Source organism: Rhinatrema bivittatum, chromosome 5, assembly GCF_901001135.1.
Source record: "Rhinatrema bivittatum chromosome 5, aRhiBiv1.1, whole genome shotgun sequence".
In the NCBI taxonomy this organism is placed as follows: domain Eukaryota; kingdom Metazoa; phylum Chordata; class Amphibia; order Gymnophiona; family Rhinatrematidae; genus Rhinatrema; species Rhinatrema bivittatum.
In genome coordinates this window covers 105,055,292-105,071,093 of record NC_042619.1, presented here as the reverse complement: position 1 = coordinate 105,071,093, position 15,802 = coordinate 105,055,292, and the positions used below count along the sequence as shown (strand labels likewise).

At 46.6% G+C, this 15,802-nt stretch overlaps 1 protein-coding gene across 4 annotated transcripts in view; it reads right to left on the bottom strand.

The window, feature by feature from the left end:
- The window catches only part of NBEA (neurobeachin), a 2,460,099-nt gene that overhangs the window by 1,896,107 nt on the left and 548,190 nt on the right, over positions 1 to 15,802 (bottom strand). The gene's annotated exons all lie outside the window — the stretch shown is intronic.

Sequence of the window (15,802 nt, the reverse complement as noted above, 5' to 3'; positions counted from 1 at the left end):
AGACACCTGTGGCAGAGAATATCATAGCATGCTGGGCATGCTCAGTGGCCTCACAGGGCCAGTCAAAAGTTTCTAGAAACTTTGACAGAAAGCTTTCCCGCCTGGGCTCCGTTCAGTGACGTCACCCATATGTGAGGACTAGCATCCTGCTTGTCCTGGGATAAAATTAGTATACTTTAATTTATAATAAAAATTGATAAGACTACGTTATTACAGCAATCAGGGATGTCGCACAAAGTGGGCAAGTTGGACAACCATCCAGGACACCAAGAAAAAAGTGTGGTGCCTCACCCTCCCTTGACTCTCAGCTCACATAGCAGCATTTGAATCATTCAGGTTTATGTAGATACAGAGATACCTTAGCAGAAATATTGAATAATGTTGTTTTGCCTCAGTTTTTTTCTGAGGATGCTGGAATATACCCATACCTGAAATATTCTTTAATGGTGGAGATGCTCAACAACCACAACAAATATCTGTGACAATGCAGGATGTAATAGATCAAACTGACAAGTAGTAAATCACCAGTACCAAATCACATCCACCTCAGAGTTCTAAAAGAACTCTGTGAGTGATATTGCAGAGAGATTAGAAAGTAAAGTTGGACTTTTTGTGGATGACATTATGAAATGCAACAGAGTGGACACATCTGAAGGAGAAGAAGAAGCGACCTAAGAAAACTTGAAGAGTGGTCAAAAGTTTTGACAGCTGGAATTCAATGTCAAAAAATACAGAGTTTTGCATTTGGGGTACAGCAATCCAAAGGAGTTGTACACTATAGTGGGCAAAAGACAGATGTACATAGACTGGAAGAGAGACCTTAGGGTGATATTCAGACGATCTAAAAATATCAAAGCAATTTGACAAGGCAGTGGCTAAGGCCAGGGGGATGCTAGGCTGCATATAGAGAGGTATAAACCAGCAGGAAAAAGGAGGTGATAATGCCCCTGTACAGGTCATTGGTGAGGCCTCATCTGGAATATTGTGTTCAATCTGCAAACTGTATCTCAAAAAGAATAAGGACAAAATGGAAGCGATCCAGAGAAAGGCAATCAAAACGGTAAGAGGTCTGCATCAGAAGCCTTATGAGAGAAAAGTGGAAGACTTGAATATGTAATACCTGACAGAGAAGAGAGAGAGGAGAGACATACAGACTTTTAAATACCTGAAATGAATTAAAGATGCACAAAAATCAAACCTTTTTCAACAGAAAGGAAGTTGTAAAAATATGGGTCATGATATGAAACTCCAAGGGTGGAAGTCATTTTTTATTTATTTATTTAGATTCTTTTTTATACCGAAGTATAGCGGGAATGAAATATTTCTACTCTGAAAGGGAGGTTGATGCATGGAATGCCCTCCCAGAAAGGTGATGAAGAATGGTAATGGAAATCATAAGGATGTGCAACAAATATAGAAGATACCCAGTGGTTAGAGAAAGCAAGCACTTTAAATGATGTTCTCTGAAGACAGCAGGATGAATTAGCCATAACCCACAGATGAGATCATCAGACAACAATTTACTCTGAGCATGCTTGGTAATTCCTGTACACATGCTGCTTCATAAGCCCCTCAGTCGATTGTAGAGCTTTAGCTAGGTAGCTGACTCTCCAGGGAGCCGGCATGGCTAATTCATCCTACTATCTACAGAGAGTCCTGTTTTTACAGTAAGCAAACTTGCTTTCTCCATTGACAAGCAGGGCTGAACTAGCCAGGACATGTGGGGAGTCCCAAGCTGAGAAGTACATAACAGAACTCTTAGGGGTACATTTTCAAAACAGCGCGAGCGCATTCATGTGTGCGCACTACCCGGCGTGCGCACATAGACACGCGATTGTATAACATGCACGTGCAGGCGAACGCATGTTATAAAATCGGGGGTCGGCATGCGCAAGGCGCAAAATAGGAGCAGCCTCGGAGAGAACTTCCCTTCCCCCTACCTTTTTTGACTTTTTTTTTTGTTGCAAAACTTACTTCAGCCCTGAAAATAGGCCCGGTGCGCGTAACCCTTTGAAAATCCAGCCCTTAGTGAATAGCCAAACCAGAACAACCCTTCCCCTACACTCTCTGTCTATGTGGTTGAGTTCTCTTCAGATAAGAGGCAAAGATCTCTTTTTCAGTCCAACAAATAGAAGGCTTTCTCACCTTTAAGTGCATGAGGTCTTTAGAAAATAAGTGGGCAGAACAATGGCTTGATTCAAATGGAAGCAGGAACCATTTTAGGCACAAACTTAGGATGAATGCAGAGTATTACCCTATTATGAAAAGTTATAGGAACAAAAAGGAAAAAAACAATGCTTGAAGTTCACTCATTAATGTAGCTGAAGTGATGGCAACTAGTGATATCACTATCTTTTAACCTTAAGAAGATAATTTTCAAACCAGTGCGCATGCACACATTTGCATGCATACATTGGTGCCCAGGGGCACGGTTATTTCAAAACATACGCATGCATATGTGCACGTTATAAAATAGCCTGGTCATGTGCACGTGTGCCCAATTTTAATTGGGCTCGCTCATCTACATGCAAATCCCGCTTCTGACGCGTAAATCAGAGGATTTTAAAAAGGGTGCACGCTGATGCCTTTCCCAGTTTTATCAATTTGTCCCTAGTTCGCTCAGTTAGGAGCTACGTCCTCCAAACCCTCCTGGTTTGATAACCTTCACTCTCCCCAATTAGCCCCGACCTTTAAAACCTTGCAGATCTGCCTAGTTTTCTTTAAATTTGAACTTACATGGCATCTATTACAGAAGTAATGTTATGCAGGAGGGGCCTCGGCGCACGCCAGGTCGTGCCAGTATTTACGTACACATTTTAGGTTCATGCCCCATCCAGTCCATGCGTGCTCCCCGCCCTTTTTGAAACTTTTGAGATTGCACACTGCAGAAGTTACACGCGTAACTTATAAAATCCACTTGGTGCACAGGCCCGACTTCTTCGCACATCCCCTAATATAAACATCAGGTTTTTAATATATGTATAACAAGCTCTACTTGTTTTAAGCAACACATGATGGTTCAGGATATACAACTGAAATAAAATGAGTTATTAACAAAGAAGAAAAAATAACTGTCCTGTTACATCATGATCAAGACCAAATTAATGGGGAGGAAAAGAGAAGAAAAAAAGAGAACAGAAGAAAAATTATTCACCACATTCAATAATAAGTTGGCCTTCCCAAAAAAAGAACATCATGTATCAGCATTTCCAGGACCCCTCTGAATACTCCGAGTCTGAAGAAAACTTTCTAATTGGATGGGATCAAAGAAAATATATCTGACTCCCTGTAATCTCACTATACACCTACAAGGAAATTTTTTAAACAAAAATGTCACCCCCAATTGCTAACATTCTTCTTGAAAAGAAAACTTTCCTCCTGATCTGATTCTCTTTTACCACATCAAGAACAAGGAAATAACCTGTCCCATAAAATGCTTACTCTGAAGTCTAAAAAGAGAATCTCAGGGGTAGATTTTATAATGTGCGCATGCTTCCCGGCGTGCACACATGGACATACCAATTTTATAACATGTGCACGCCGCATGCAGGAGGGGATTTTAGTAGATTATGCGCGACAACGAAATCGGGCCTTCCCCCGTTCCCTACCCCCTACCTAAACACCCTCCCCTGTTCCTCTCTCCTCCCCACCCCCTTTAACCTGCACTTCCCTGGGATGGCAGCTATCGGCCACTGTCCCGGCCAGCCTCCATCCCGCCCACACCACGCCCCCGCCCCACTCCCTTTTCAGGGCCCTGCAATTAAGCAAAATTGCTTACCTTGTAATAGGTGTTATCCCAGGACAGCAGGATGTAGTCCTCACATATGGGTGACATCGGTAATGGTGTCCTATACGGAAAAACTTGTGTCAAAGTTTCTATGAAACTTTTGACTGGCACCCAGAGTGCCCACTGAGCATGCCCAGCATGCCATGATATTCTCTGCCACAGGGGTCTCCCTTCAGTCTGTTTTGTAGCAATTTAGCATTAGCCAAAAAATAAAATAATAAAACTTAACGGACCCAACTCCACGGGGTGGCGGGTGGGTTTCGTGAGGACTACATCCTGCTGTCCTGGGATAACACCTATTACAAGGCAAGCAATTTTGCTTTATCCCAGGACAAGCAGGATGCTAGTCCTCACATATGGGTGATTAGCAAGCTAGAGGCTGAATCATTTTGTAGCGAAGCAAACTTGCAGTCTTGTTGTTGGAAATGAGCCAGCCAAAGATCACAGCAGGATGGATGTAGAAGGAGTTGGGTTTAAACTGGAAACAAGTTCTTTAAGACAGATTTGTCCATAGGCTGAATCTTGTCTTCCTTCTTTGTCTAAACAGTAGTGAGCTGCAAAGGTGTGAAGAGAACTCCATGTTGCTGCTTTACATATGTCAAGAATAGGCACAGAGCGAAGGTGTGCTACTGAGGTTGATATTGCCCTTACTGAATGAGCTTTTACTCGCCCTTGAAGAGTAAGGCCTGCTTTATCATAACAAAATTGTATGCAATCTGCTAGCCAGTTGGACAAAGTATGTTTACCCACTGCTTTACCTGGTTTGTTTGGATCATAAGATACAAAACGTTGACTGGATTTCCTGTTTACTGCAGTGCGGTTTAGGTAGAAAGATAATGCACGCTTGCAGTCCAGGGTATGTAACGCCCGTTCACCTTGGTGAGAATGAGGCCTTGGAAAGAATTTGGGTAAAACTATGGATTGATTCAATTGGAATTCCGTAACAACCTTGGGAAGGAACTTAGGATGAGTACGGAGAACCACCCTGTCATGTAGGAACTTTGTAAAAGGTTCGTATGTAACAAGTGCTTGTAGTTCACTGATTCTTCTAGCTGATGTAATGGCTATGAGGAAGATAGTTTTCCATGTAAGAAATTTAAGATCACAGGTATCTATGGGTTCGAATGGAGAACACATGAGTCTGGTTAATACTACGTTTAAGTCCCATTGTATGCTTGGGGGACGAAGTGGTGGTTTAAGGTGAGATAAACCTTTCATAAATCTACTAATGAGAGGTTGTGTAGAGATAGGTGCATCTCCCAGTTTGTTATGGTAAGCTGAGATTGCACTTAAGTGTACTCTTACAGATGAAGTCTGGAGACCAGAGTCTGAAAGATGATACAAATAACCTAATAAGGAAGTGGTAGAGCAAGTGAAAGGATCAGTATTGTTCTGCTTGCACCACAAAGTAAACTGTTTCCATTTGGAGGAATAATTCTTTCTAGTGGAAGGTTTACATGACGCTATAAGCACTTGAGATATGTTGGTTGGAAGGTTGAGTGGTTGTAAAATCAAGCTCTCAACATCCATGCTGTCAGGGCCAGGGATTGGAGGTTTGGATGGCGCAATCGACCCTGATCCTGAGTTATGAGAGTGGGAGCTACTCCCAGACGAATGGGATCCCTGACTGAGGGGTCTAGAAGTATGGGAAACCATACTTGTCGAGGCCAATACGGGGCTATGAGTATCATAGATCCCTTGTCCTGTTGTGGTTTTACTAGCGTCTTGGGTATGAGCGGTACCGAAGGATACACGTATAGCAGGCCTGAGTTCCAATGGCGAGCAAAGGCGTCCTTTGGCAGGCTGTTCTCCTGCCATAGCAGAGAGCAATAATGGTTCACTTTTGTAGTTCAGATGGGATGCGAAGAGATCTATTGTTGGTTGACCCCAACGTTGAAAGATCTTGGTTGCTGTCTCTGGATCCAAAGACCACTCGTGTGGCTGGAACTGACGACTGAGGCGATCGGCTAATATGTTGTGGATGCCTGCTAGGTAAGTGGCCCCTGGAAGCATTGAATGTGTTAGGGCCCAGCTCCAAATTTGTGCTGCTTCCTGCAAAGGAGATTCGAGTCCATTCCCCCTTGCTTGTTGATGTACCACATGGCCACTGTGTTGTCTGTTTGTATAAGTACCGTGTTGTGTGAAAGGTAGTCCTTGAACGCATGCAGCGCATAACGTATAGCTCGAAGCTCTAGGAAGTTTATTCTGAAAAATGGCTTTGGTCTTTGTCCACGTCCCTTGGGTCTGCAGATGACCAATGTGCGCTCCCCAGCCTAAAGTGGATGAATCTGTAGTTAATGTTACTTGCAGAACTGGTTGCTGGAAAGGTAGACCTTTTAGCAAATTGTTCACTGATGTCCACCAGAGGAGGGAAGAACACAGTTCTTGAGTTATTTGAATGTGGGAGGACAGTGACTGAATGGCTTGAATCCATTGTGTTTTGAGAGACCATTCCATTAATCGCATTGTGAGTCTGGCCATGGGAGTGATATGAACTGTGGAGGCCATGTGACCGAGAAGGGTGAGCACTGATGAGCTGTGACCCGAGATTGAGTTCGGAGAGAGTGTCCCAGGAGAATGAGTGTGTGGGCACGGTCTCTTGGAAGAAAAGCTTTTGCTATGATGGTATTTAAATCTGCACCGATGAATTGTAGAAGGTGAGATGGTGTGAAATGGGATTTCTGATAATTGATGAGAAACCCCAAGGAGTGAAGTAAGTTGATTGTGAGCTCGAGTGAATTGAAAGCTCCTTCTTTTGTTCGACTCCTGATGAGCCAATCGTCTAGATAAGGAAATACGTGCACCTTTTGTTTGTGGAGGTGTGCCACCGCCACCACTAGACACTTTGTGAATACTCGTGGTGCTGAGGCGAGGCCGAATGAGAGCACCTGGTATTGAAAATGTTGTCCCTCGACCAGAAATCGCAAGTATTTGCGATGAGGAGGAAAGATGGGAATGTGAGCATAGGCGTCTTGAAGATCCAGAGAGCAGAGCCAATCCCCTTTTTGAAGAAGAGGTAGCATGGTGCCTAATGATACCATCCTGAATTTTTCTTTCTTTAGAAATTTGTTGAGATTTCTGAGATCAGGATAGGACGTAGGCCTCCTGTTTTCTTTGGAATGAGGAAATATCGGGAGTAGAATCCTCTGCCCTGCTGGGGCCGGGGAACTGGTTCTATGGCCCTGGCTCTCAGAAGGGTGGATAATTCTGTTTTTAGGAGCTTGGAGTGATGGTTCACTGTCCAAGAGGAGATTGGATTTTCTCACTGTACCAAAAGAAACTCCACCAATCGGTACCCCTGAGCTGTAATGGAAAGTACCCATTGGTCTGTAGTTATGGAGGTCCAGGTGTGATGAAAGAAGGCTATGCGACCTCCTATTGGTAAGTGCGGGACTGGATTGAAGTATAGGCTTCTGCTCTCTGAGTATATCTCAAAACCCTGACGGTGATGCAGTCTGAGGAGGGGGTTGAGGCCTGGAAGGCCTTTGTTGCCTAGACTGGGAATGCTGAGCTGGGCGAGATGTTCGGATACGGCTTGTTGGAGGATAGTAACGTCGTTGGCGGTAATATGGACGTCTTGTATCCCGTCTGGGTAGCCTCCTGGAAGAAGGTTGGGACTCCTGAGGAATTAAGGAGAGCTGTTTTCAGAGTCTCGGTATGTTCTTTTAACATGGTGACTGCTTCCTTTACCTTGTCTCCAAAAAGGTTGTCTCCAAGACAAGTAAGGTCGGCCAGTCTCTCCTGCACCTCCGGCCTTAAATCTGATGCCTTAAGCCAAGCCCAACGACGAGCTGTAATTCCCGAAGCTGACAGACGAGATGCGGTTTCAAAGCTGTCATAAGTCGCCCTGACCTCATGCTATAATTACACGATGTTGGGTTCCATATTAGGTGCTACAACCCAAGAAAGAGATCTAGGTGTCATAGTGGATAACACATTGAAATCGTCGGTTCAGTGTGCTGCGGCAGTCAAAAAAGCAAACAGAATGTTGGGAATTATTAGAAAAGGAATGATGAATAAAACGGAAAATGTCATAATGCCTCTGTATCGCTCCATGGTGAAACCGCACCTTGAATACTGTGTACAATTCTGGTCGCCGCATCTCAAAAAAGATATAATTGCGATGGAGAAGGTACAGAGAAGGGCTACCAAAATGATAAGGGGAATGGAACAACTCCCCTATGAGGAAAGACTAAAGAGGTTAGGACTTTTCAGCTTGGAGAAGAGACGACTGAGGGGGGATATGATAGAGGTGTTTAAAATCATGAGAGGTCTAGAACGGGTAGATGTGAATCAGTTATTTAATCTTTCAGATAGTAGAAAGACTAGGGGACACTCCATGAAGTTAGCATGGGGCACATTTAAAACTAATCGGAGAAAGTTCTTTTTTACTCAACGCACAATTAAACTCTGGAATTTGTTGCCAGAGAATGTGGTTCGTGCAGTTAGTATAGCTGTGTTTAAAAAAGGATTGGATAAGTTCTTGGAGGAGAAGTCCATTACCTGCTATTAAGTTCACTTAGAGAATAGCCACTGCCATTAGCAATGGTTACATGGAATAGACTTAGTTTTTGGGTACTTGCCAGGTTCTTATGGCCTGGATTGGCCACTGTTGGAAACAGGATGCTGGGCTTGATGGACCCTTGGTCTGACCCAGTATGGCATTTTCTTATGTTCTTATGTTCTTATGTAGCTGAGCCTTTTGGAATCCTGGAATTGGTTGAACCAGGTATGTTGCATCTGATCTCTTGTTAACCGATGCAAGTGAGCCAGTCGGTACATGAGTTCCTGGAGCACCTTATGCACTGGCACAGCCAAAATTTCCTTTGGTGGATCTAAAAATTGTAGAACCTCCAGTGTCTTTTGTCTGGAATCTATCTCTGACTGTAGTTGGAAAGGGATAGTCTCCGCCATGTCTTTTACGAAGTTGGAGAATGACAAATCCTCCGGAGGAGACTTTCGACGGTCCTCTGGAGGTGAAGGTTCAGAAAGCATGTCCTCATCTGAAGAGACATCCATGTCAGTGTCTGTTCCGGTGTCCCTTGGGTGAACTGTCGGCTGTGGCCTAAAAGGCATCGATGGTAAAGCCTTTGGCATCGGTGGGAATAGAGGAGACTGTGGGTGGTGAGTCCTAGGAACTCCTGAAGGTCCCGGTGTGGGTTCTGGTAAGGTGGTGTCCTCCTCGATGCCTTGAGGTTTTTTCGAAATGGCATCGATTAAAATATTCAATTTTTGCATCAGAGGTTCGAAAAAAGAAACCTCTGGGGCTGGCATCGATGGAGTCATCGGAGGAATCGATGCTGGAATCGGAGGCGGCACCAATGGCATCGGTGGCGGGATCGATGGTGACATCGGTATCGAGGGTAATGGATCCGACGGTACCGGAGCTGGTGTCGATGGCAAAATCGGTGTCGATGATTGTTATGGCATCGTATCAAGGAGTGCATCCCGTACCGCTTGATGGATATATCCATCAAGTTCCGCCCGCATAGCTGATGGAATCAGAGCAGCTATGGGGGGAGGTGGTGATGGCGATGCCGGGACCTCCTCAGAGCCCTGAGGAGGTACGATACCCTGCACTGATACCGGTGGGGATCGCACTGGAATCGTAGGCCTCGGAGACTCCACGCTCAGCTGAGCTTTCTTAGCGGAGGAGGCCGATTCCGTCGATGACGTAGCAGGCACCGGATCGATGGTTGAGGCGTGTGGGCGTCGGTGCCGATGATGTTTCTCCTTTGATTTTTCACTGCCCGACGTGGCCGCCTTCGGCGAGGGGGAGGGGGAGTGAATGGACCCATCTCCGGCCTCACCTGGTAGTCGTTTTTTAAGTATGACCTTATGAATTGCTCCCGCCGGAGACGATTGAGCTGACGTCGATGCTGCTGGGAGCAACTGAATTTTAAAAAGTTGCTCCATTTTCTCCATCTGGAGCCGACGTCCCTTCGATGACATCTCGGCGCACAGGGGGCAGGACCGGACATCGTGGTTCTCGCAGAGGCAGAGCACACATTCTTGGTACGGGTCCGTTATGGACATGATTCTGGCACAATTTGGGCATTTTTTGAAGCCCGAAGACATTCTAGTCGGACAGCTGTCGACGACTATGGAACGAAAAAATGGTGCGAAACCGAGGAAAATCAGAGAAAAAAAAACTTACCGTGAAGGTGACAAATGGAGAGATTACTTACCTGATAATCTCGTTTTCCTTAGCATAGGCAGATGGACTCATTACAAATGGGTATAGTGTGCTCGTGCTAGCAGTTGGAGATGGATCTGACGTCAGCACATGGTACATATACCCCTGCAGGAAGTGCAGCAACTCAGTAATCTTCCTTGCAAAAGCTTCATGGATATATGTGTGACTGACCAATTGATTAACCAAATGTGATTAACCTGACCGATTCATAGTAGCTGGAGACCGCCAGTGTTCTCAACTGGAAGGCGTCGACACCCGGTAGGGTGGATGCCCTATGTAAGAAAAACATGGCTTACCTCGAATTGGTGAAACCCCATGTCTATCGGCAACCGGGCAGGATGCTGAGTCCATCTGCCTACACTAAGGAAAACGAGATTATCAGGTAAGTAATCTCTCCATTTTCTAGCGTGTAGCAGATGGACTCATTACAAATGGGATGTACAAAAGCTACTCCCGGACTGGGTGGGAGGCTGCCCGAGGTCCGTTTAGGATTGCCCTTGCAAATGCTGTATCCTCCCTGGCCTGGATGTCCAGACGGTAGAATCTGGAGAAGGTATGGAGGGAGGACCACGTTGCCACTTTACATATCTCTGCAGGCGACAGCATCCTAGTTTCTGCCCAGGAGGCCGCTTGGGCTCTGGTAGAGTGAGCCTTGACCCGTAGATGTGGTGGTTTTCCCGCTTCTACGTAGGCCGCCTTGATAACTTCCTTGATCCAGCTCTTCCTCGATCCAAGGAATTGGATCGAGGAAGAGCGCTCGATGTCATCTACTTGGATTTCAGCAAAGCTTTTGATACGGTCCCGCAAAGGAGACTGGTGAATAAAATGAGAAGCTTAGGAGTGAGTGCCGAGGTGGTGACCTGGATTGCAAACTGGTTGACGGACAGAAGACAATGTGTGATGGTAAATGGAGCTCTCTCTGAAGAGAGGGAGGTTTTAAGTGGTGTACCACAAGGATCGGTGTTGGGACCGGTCCTGTTCAATATATTTGTGAGCGACATTGCGGACGGGATAGAAGGTAAGGTTTGTCTTTTTGTGGATGACACTAAGATCTGCAACAGAGTGGACACGCTGGAAGGAGTGGAGAGAATGAGACGGGATTTAAGGAAGCTGGAAGCGTGGTCGAAGATATGGCAGCTGAGATTCAATGCCAAGAAGTGCAGAGTCATGCATATGGGGAGTGGAAATCCGAATGAACAGTATTCGATGGGGGGAGAAGGGCTGATGTGCACGGAGCAGGAGAGAGACCTTGGGGTGATAGTGTCTAACGATATGAAGTCTGCGAAACAATGCGACAAGGCGATAGCAAAAGCCAGAAGAATGCTGGGCTGCATAGAGAGAGGAATATCGCGTAAGAAAAGGGAAGTGATTATCCCCTTGTACAGGTCCTTGGTGAGGCCTCACCTGGAGTACTGTGTTCAGTTCTGGAGACTGTATCTACAAAGAGACAAGGACAAGATGGAGGCGGTACAGAGAAAGGCGACCAGGAAGGTGGAGGGTCTTCATCAGATGACATATGAGGAGAGATTGAACAATCTAAATATGTACTCCCTGGAGGAAAGGAGGAGCAGGGGTGATATGATTCAGACTTTCAGATACTTGAAAAATTTTAATGATCCAAAGACAATGACAAACCTTTTCCGTCAGAAAAAAATCAGCAGAACCAGAGGTCACGAGCTGAGGCTCCAGGGAGGAAGACTAAGAACCAATGTCAGGAAGTATTTCTTCACGGAAAGGGTGGTGGATGCCTGGAATGCCCTTCCGGAGGAAGTGGTAAAGTCTAAAACTGTGAACGACTTCAAAGGGGCGTGGGATAAACACTGTGGATCCATCAAGTCTAGAGGGCGTGAATAAAGAGGAGGCATTCAAACACTGCACGGAGCGGCAGTAGCCACAGAGGCATTCAAACACTGCACGGAGCGGCAGTAGCCACAGAGGCATTCACAGAGCGGGATGCCAGTGGCCAGCAGTTGGTGTTCCACCTTCACGGAGCGGAAGGATGCTATCTCAAAAAAAAAAAAAAAAAAACAAACAAAAAAACAAAAACAGGGGTGGGTAAGAGTATGGGGTAAGGGTGTGGCCTGCTTGTTACAGCAGTTGCTACCCCTAATTGAGCTGGACGTTCACTTGGATGCAGATACGGCGCTGCTCTCTAAATTGGTGGTGGGGTGGAGGGGAATAAGGGCCGGAGGGTACTGGAAGCCAATAGTAACAGGTGGGAGAGAAAAAAAGGGGAAAAAAAAGGATAAAGTGCATAGCTTGCTGGGCAGACTAGATGGGCCGTTTGGTCTTCTTCTGCCGTCATTTCTATGTTTCTATGTAATAGTCGCCCGTGAGGCCGCTTCTCCTTGCTTCTTCCCACTGTGAAGGATGAACAGGTGGTCCGTCTTTCGTACTGCTTCCGACATTTCCAGGTATCTGGACAGCAGCCTGCCGATGTCGAGATGGCGCAGTCTTCGACCTTCTTCTGACTTCTTCAAACCTTCCGTGGTTGGCAAGGATATGGTTTGGTTAAGGTGGAAGTGTGAGACTACTTTGGGTAAGAAGGAAGGAACTGTGCGAAGATGGATAGCCCCTGGAGTGATTCTGAGAAACGGATCGCGGCAGGACAGCGCTTGTAGCTCGAAGATGCGGCGTGCTGAGCATACGGACAGCAAGAACACCATCTTCAAGGTTAACAAACGGAGGGACAGGCCCCGGAGGGGTCTGAAGGCGGGTCCCGCTAGGAATTCCAAGACTAGGTTGAGGTTCCACAGGGGCACTGGCCACTTCAGTGGCGGGCGAATGTGTTTGACTCCTTTCAGGAAACGTGAAACGTCTGGGTGTGTGGCAATGCTGTTGCCGGCACTCCTGGGGCCGTAGCAGGATAGCGCTGCCACCTGAACCTTGATTGAACTGAGGGACAGACCCTTCTGAAGTCCATCTTGCAGGAAATCCAGAATGATGGGGATGTTAGCAGCATGCGGATTGGTGCTGCGAGTTTCGCACCAGGCTTTAAATACTCTCCAGATCCTTATATAAGTTAGTGATGTGGAGAACTTGCGTGCTCGGAGGAGTGTGTCTATTACCGGCCCAGACTATCCCCTTTTCTTCAGTCTAGCCCTCTCAATGGCCAGACCGTAAGAGAGAATTGAGCTGGATTCTCGTGGAGGATGGGACCTTGTCGCAGCAGGTCCCTGTGAGGGGGCAGGGGTAGAGGATCCCCTGCCAGTAGTCTTCTCATGTCTGCGTACCAGGATCTTCTTGGCCAGTCCGGGGCCACCAGAAGAGCTAGGCCTCTGTGCCGCTGAATCTTGTGTATAATGGCACCCAGCAGGGGCCATGAGGGAAAGGCATATAGCAGGATCCCCGGAAGCCATGGCTGCACCAGGGCGTCAATCCCGTGGGATAGAGGATCTCGCCTGCGACTGAAGTATCTGGGTACTTGAGCATTGGACCTGTCTGCTAGTAGGTCCATGCCCGGAGTCCCCCACTGATCCGTGATCATCTGGAAGGCCGTAGACAACAGCTGCCATTCCCCCGGGTTTAGGCTTTCTCTGCTGAGGAAGTATGCCGTGGCGTTGTCAGTCCCGGCAATGTGGACGGCGGAGATGTCCTGGAGATTTGCTTCCGCCCAAGCCATCAGGGGGGCTATTTCTAAGGATACCTGTCGGCTTCTGGTTCCGCCCTGTCGGTTGATGTATGCCACCGACAGGAGTGCGTTGTCTGACATCACTCTGACTGCTCTGTTTCAAAGTCTGTGGGCAAATCGCAGGCAGGCTAACCTGACTGCCTGTGCCTCTAGTCGGTTGATGTTCCACCCCGACTTTTCTTTGTTCCACCGCCCCTGGGCGGTTAGCTCTTCGCAGTGTGCTCCCCAGCTGCTCAGGCTGGCATCTGTAGTGAGCAGGGTCCAGGTTAGAGAGGACATCCTTGACCCCCGGCTGATGTGGCCGGGCTGCAGCCACCACCGTAACTGATTCCGTACTCTGGCCGGTAGAGGTAGATGCACGGTGTAGTTCTGTAATCGTGGCCACCACAGAGATAGGAGGGCGCGCTGTAACGGTCTCATATGAGCCCGTGCCCATGGTATCACTTCCAGAGTGGAGGCCATTAGGCCGAGGACCTGTAGGTAATCCCAAGCTGTGGGCCGAGTGGTGCTCAGCAGATTCTGCAAGCGATCCCGGAGTTTTGATTTCCTCTTGGAGGTCAGGCTGATCTTGTCTTCCTGGGTGTCGAATCGAACTCCTAGGTATTCCAGCGACTGCGAAGGCTGTGGGGAACTCTTGTTTATGTTGACTACCCATCCTAGGCTTTCCAGAAGAGATATAACTGTTGGTTGCCCGGTGGCTCTCCTCTGGTGACTTTGCCCTGATCAGCCAATCGTCTAGGTAGGGATGGATGAGAATGCCTTCCTTCCTGAGTGACGCCGCCACCACTACTATTACCTTGGTAAAGGTCCGTGGCGCGGTGGCTAACCCGAAGGGTAGAGCCCGGAACTGAAAGTGCTGATCCAGGACTTTGAAGCGGTTGAAAGTTTTTCTAATACTTTTTTAAAGTTTTGAAGTGTGGAGAAAAATCACCACAGGACTCCAATTTAACCACGAGGCTAACGGCTCCGCGGAATAAAGAAGACCCAAGGGAGACCCCTGTGGCAGAGAATATCATGGCATGCTGGGCATGCTCAGTGGGCACTCTGGGTGCCAGTCAAAAGTTTCATAGAAACTTTGACAGAAGTTTTTCCGTATAGGGCTCCATTACCGATGTCACCCATATGTGAGGACTAGCATCCTGCTTGTCCTGGGATAATACTGATAATACTGAGCTAAAACCTGATAATACAATAGTCGTTATATACACCTATGTACATATGTTTTCTGAGTTTGGATCCTAGTTTCAGTTAACTGAGTTTTTGAATGTCTCCCTAAAAGTGTTCCTGTTCACCTGTTTTAATGTATTCAGCCCCAGAGGCGACTGTTCAGTTCCATGTAAACCAGTGCGATATGTATTGTATACAGGATCATCGGTATATAAAAATAATAAATAAATAAATAAATAATACGCATATCATCACTTACGCGCGAGGCCGGCCAGTTTGAAAATGCGTGTGGCTTGCCCAGGGCCTGGCCACGCACGTTACGATATTTGCGCATGTGGCAGATTTAAAATTCAGCCTTCAGTGTCCACTGTTTATCTGCTTCCTTAGCAAAGTTACCAATAACATGACTCTTTCTAGGTTCTCTTAACTGGATTGTTCCAGGGAAGCAGATAAATCAAGATTAACAACAGAACTAATAGGGTGAATATCAGTTGAAGAAGCAAAGAAAGAAATTTTTTAAAAGACAATAATATTCTAGAGAAGGTAATTTTCATATGGGCGCACAGCCAAATACACAGCAATTTTTTTTATCATGTACATACATCCATGTGCATTTTATAAAATAGCCCTGGCACGCGTAAGCGTGCTCCTAATTTTAGAAGTATGCACACACAGACGTGTAATGTCGGCTTTGAGCTTCACAAGTGAGTAAATTTTATAACAGGCATGAGTAGTTTCACCAGTTTGTTCACCTATCTGCCCAGTCTACAGCTAGGTCCTTCAAACCCTCTAGTTATTTAGACTGTACTCCTCCCAGTTAACCCAGACCCCTCAAACAGCTCAGAGATGTCTGACAATAGTTTTATACCTGGCCACGTGCCCAGGTACTTGCGTGCACAAATCTTGGCCCAGCCCATGCCCCTTTTTTCTCTGATGAGAGCTATTTGTGCATCAGTACTTGTGCACACATATAGGCAGCTTATAAAATCAGATAGACACACACATGTGCTACATGTGCACC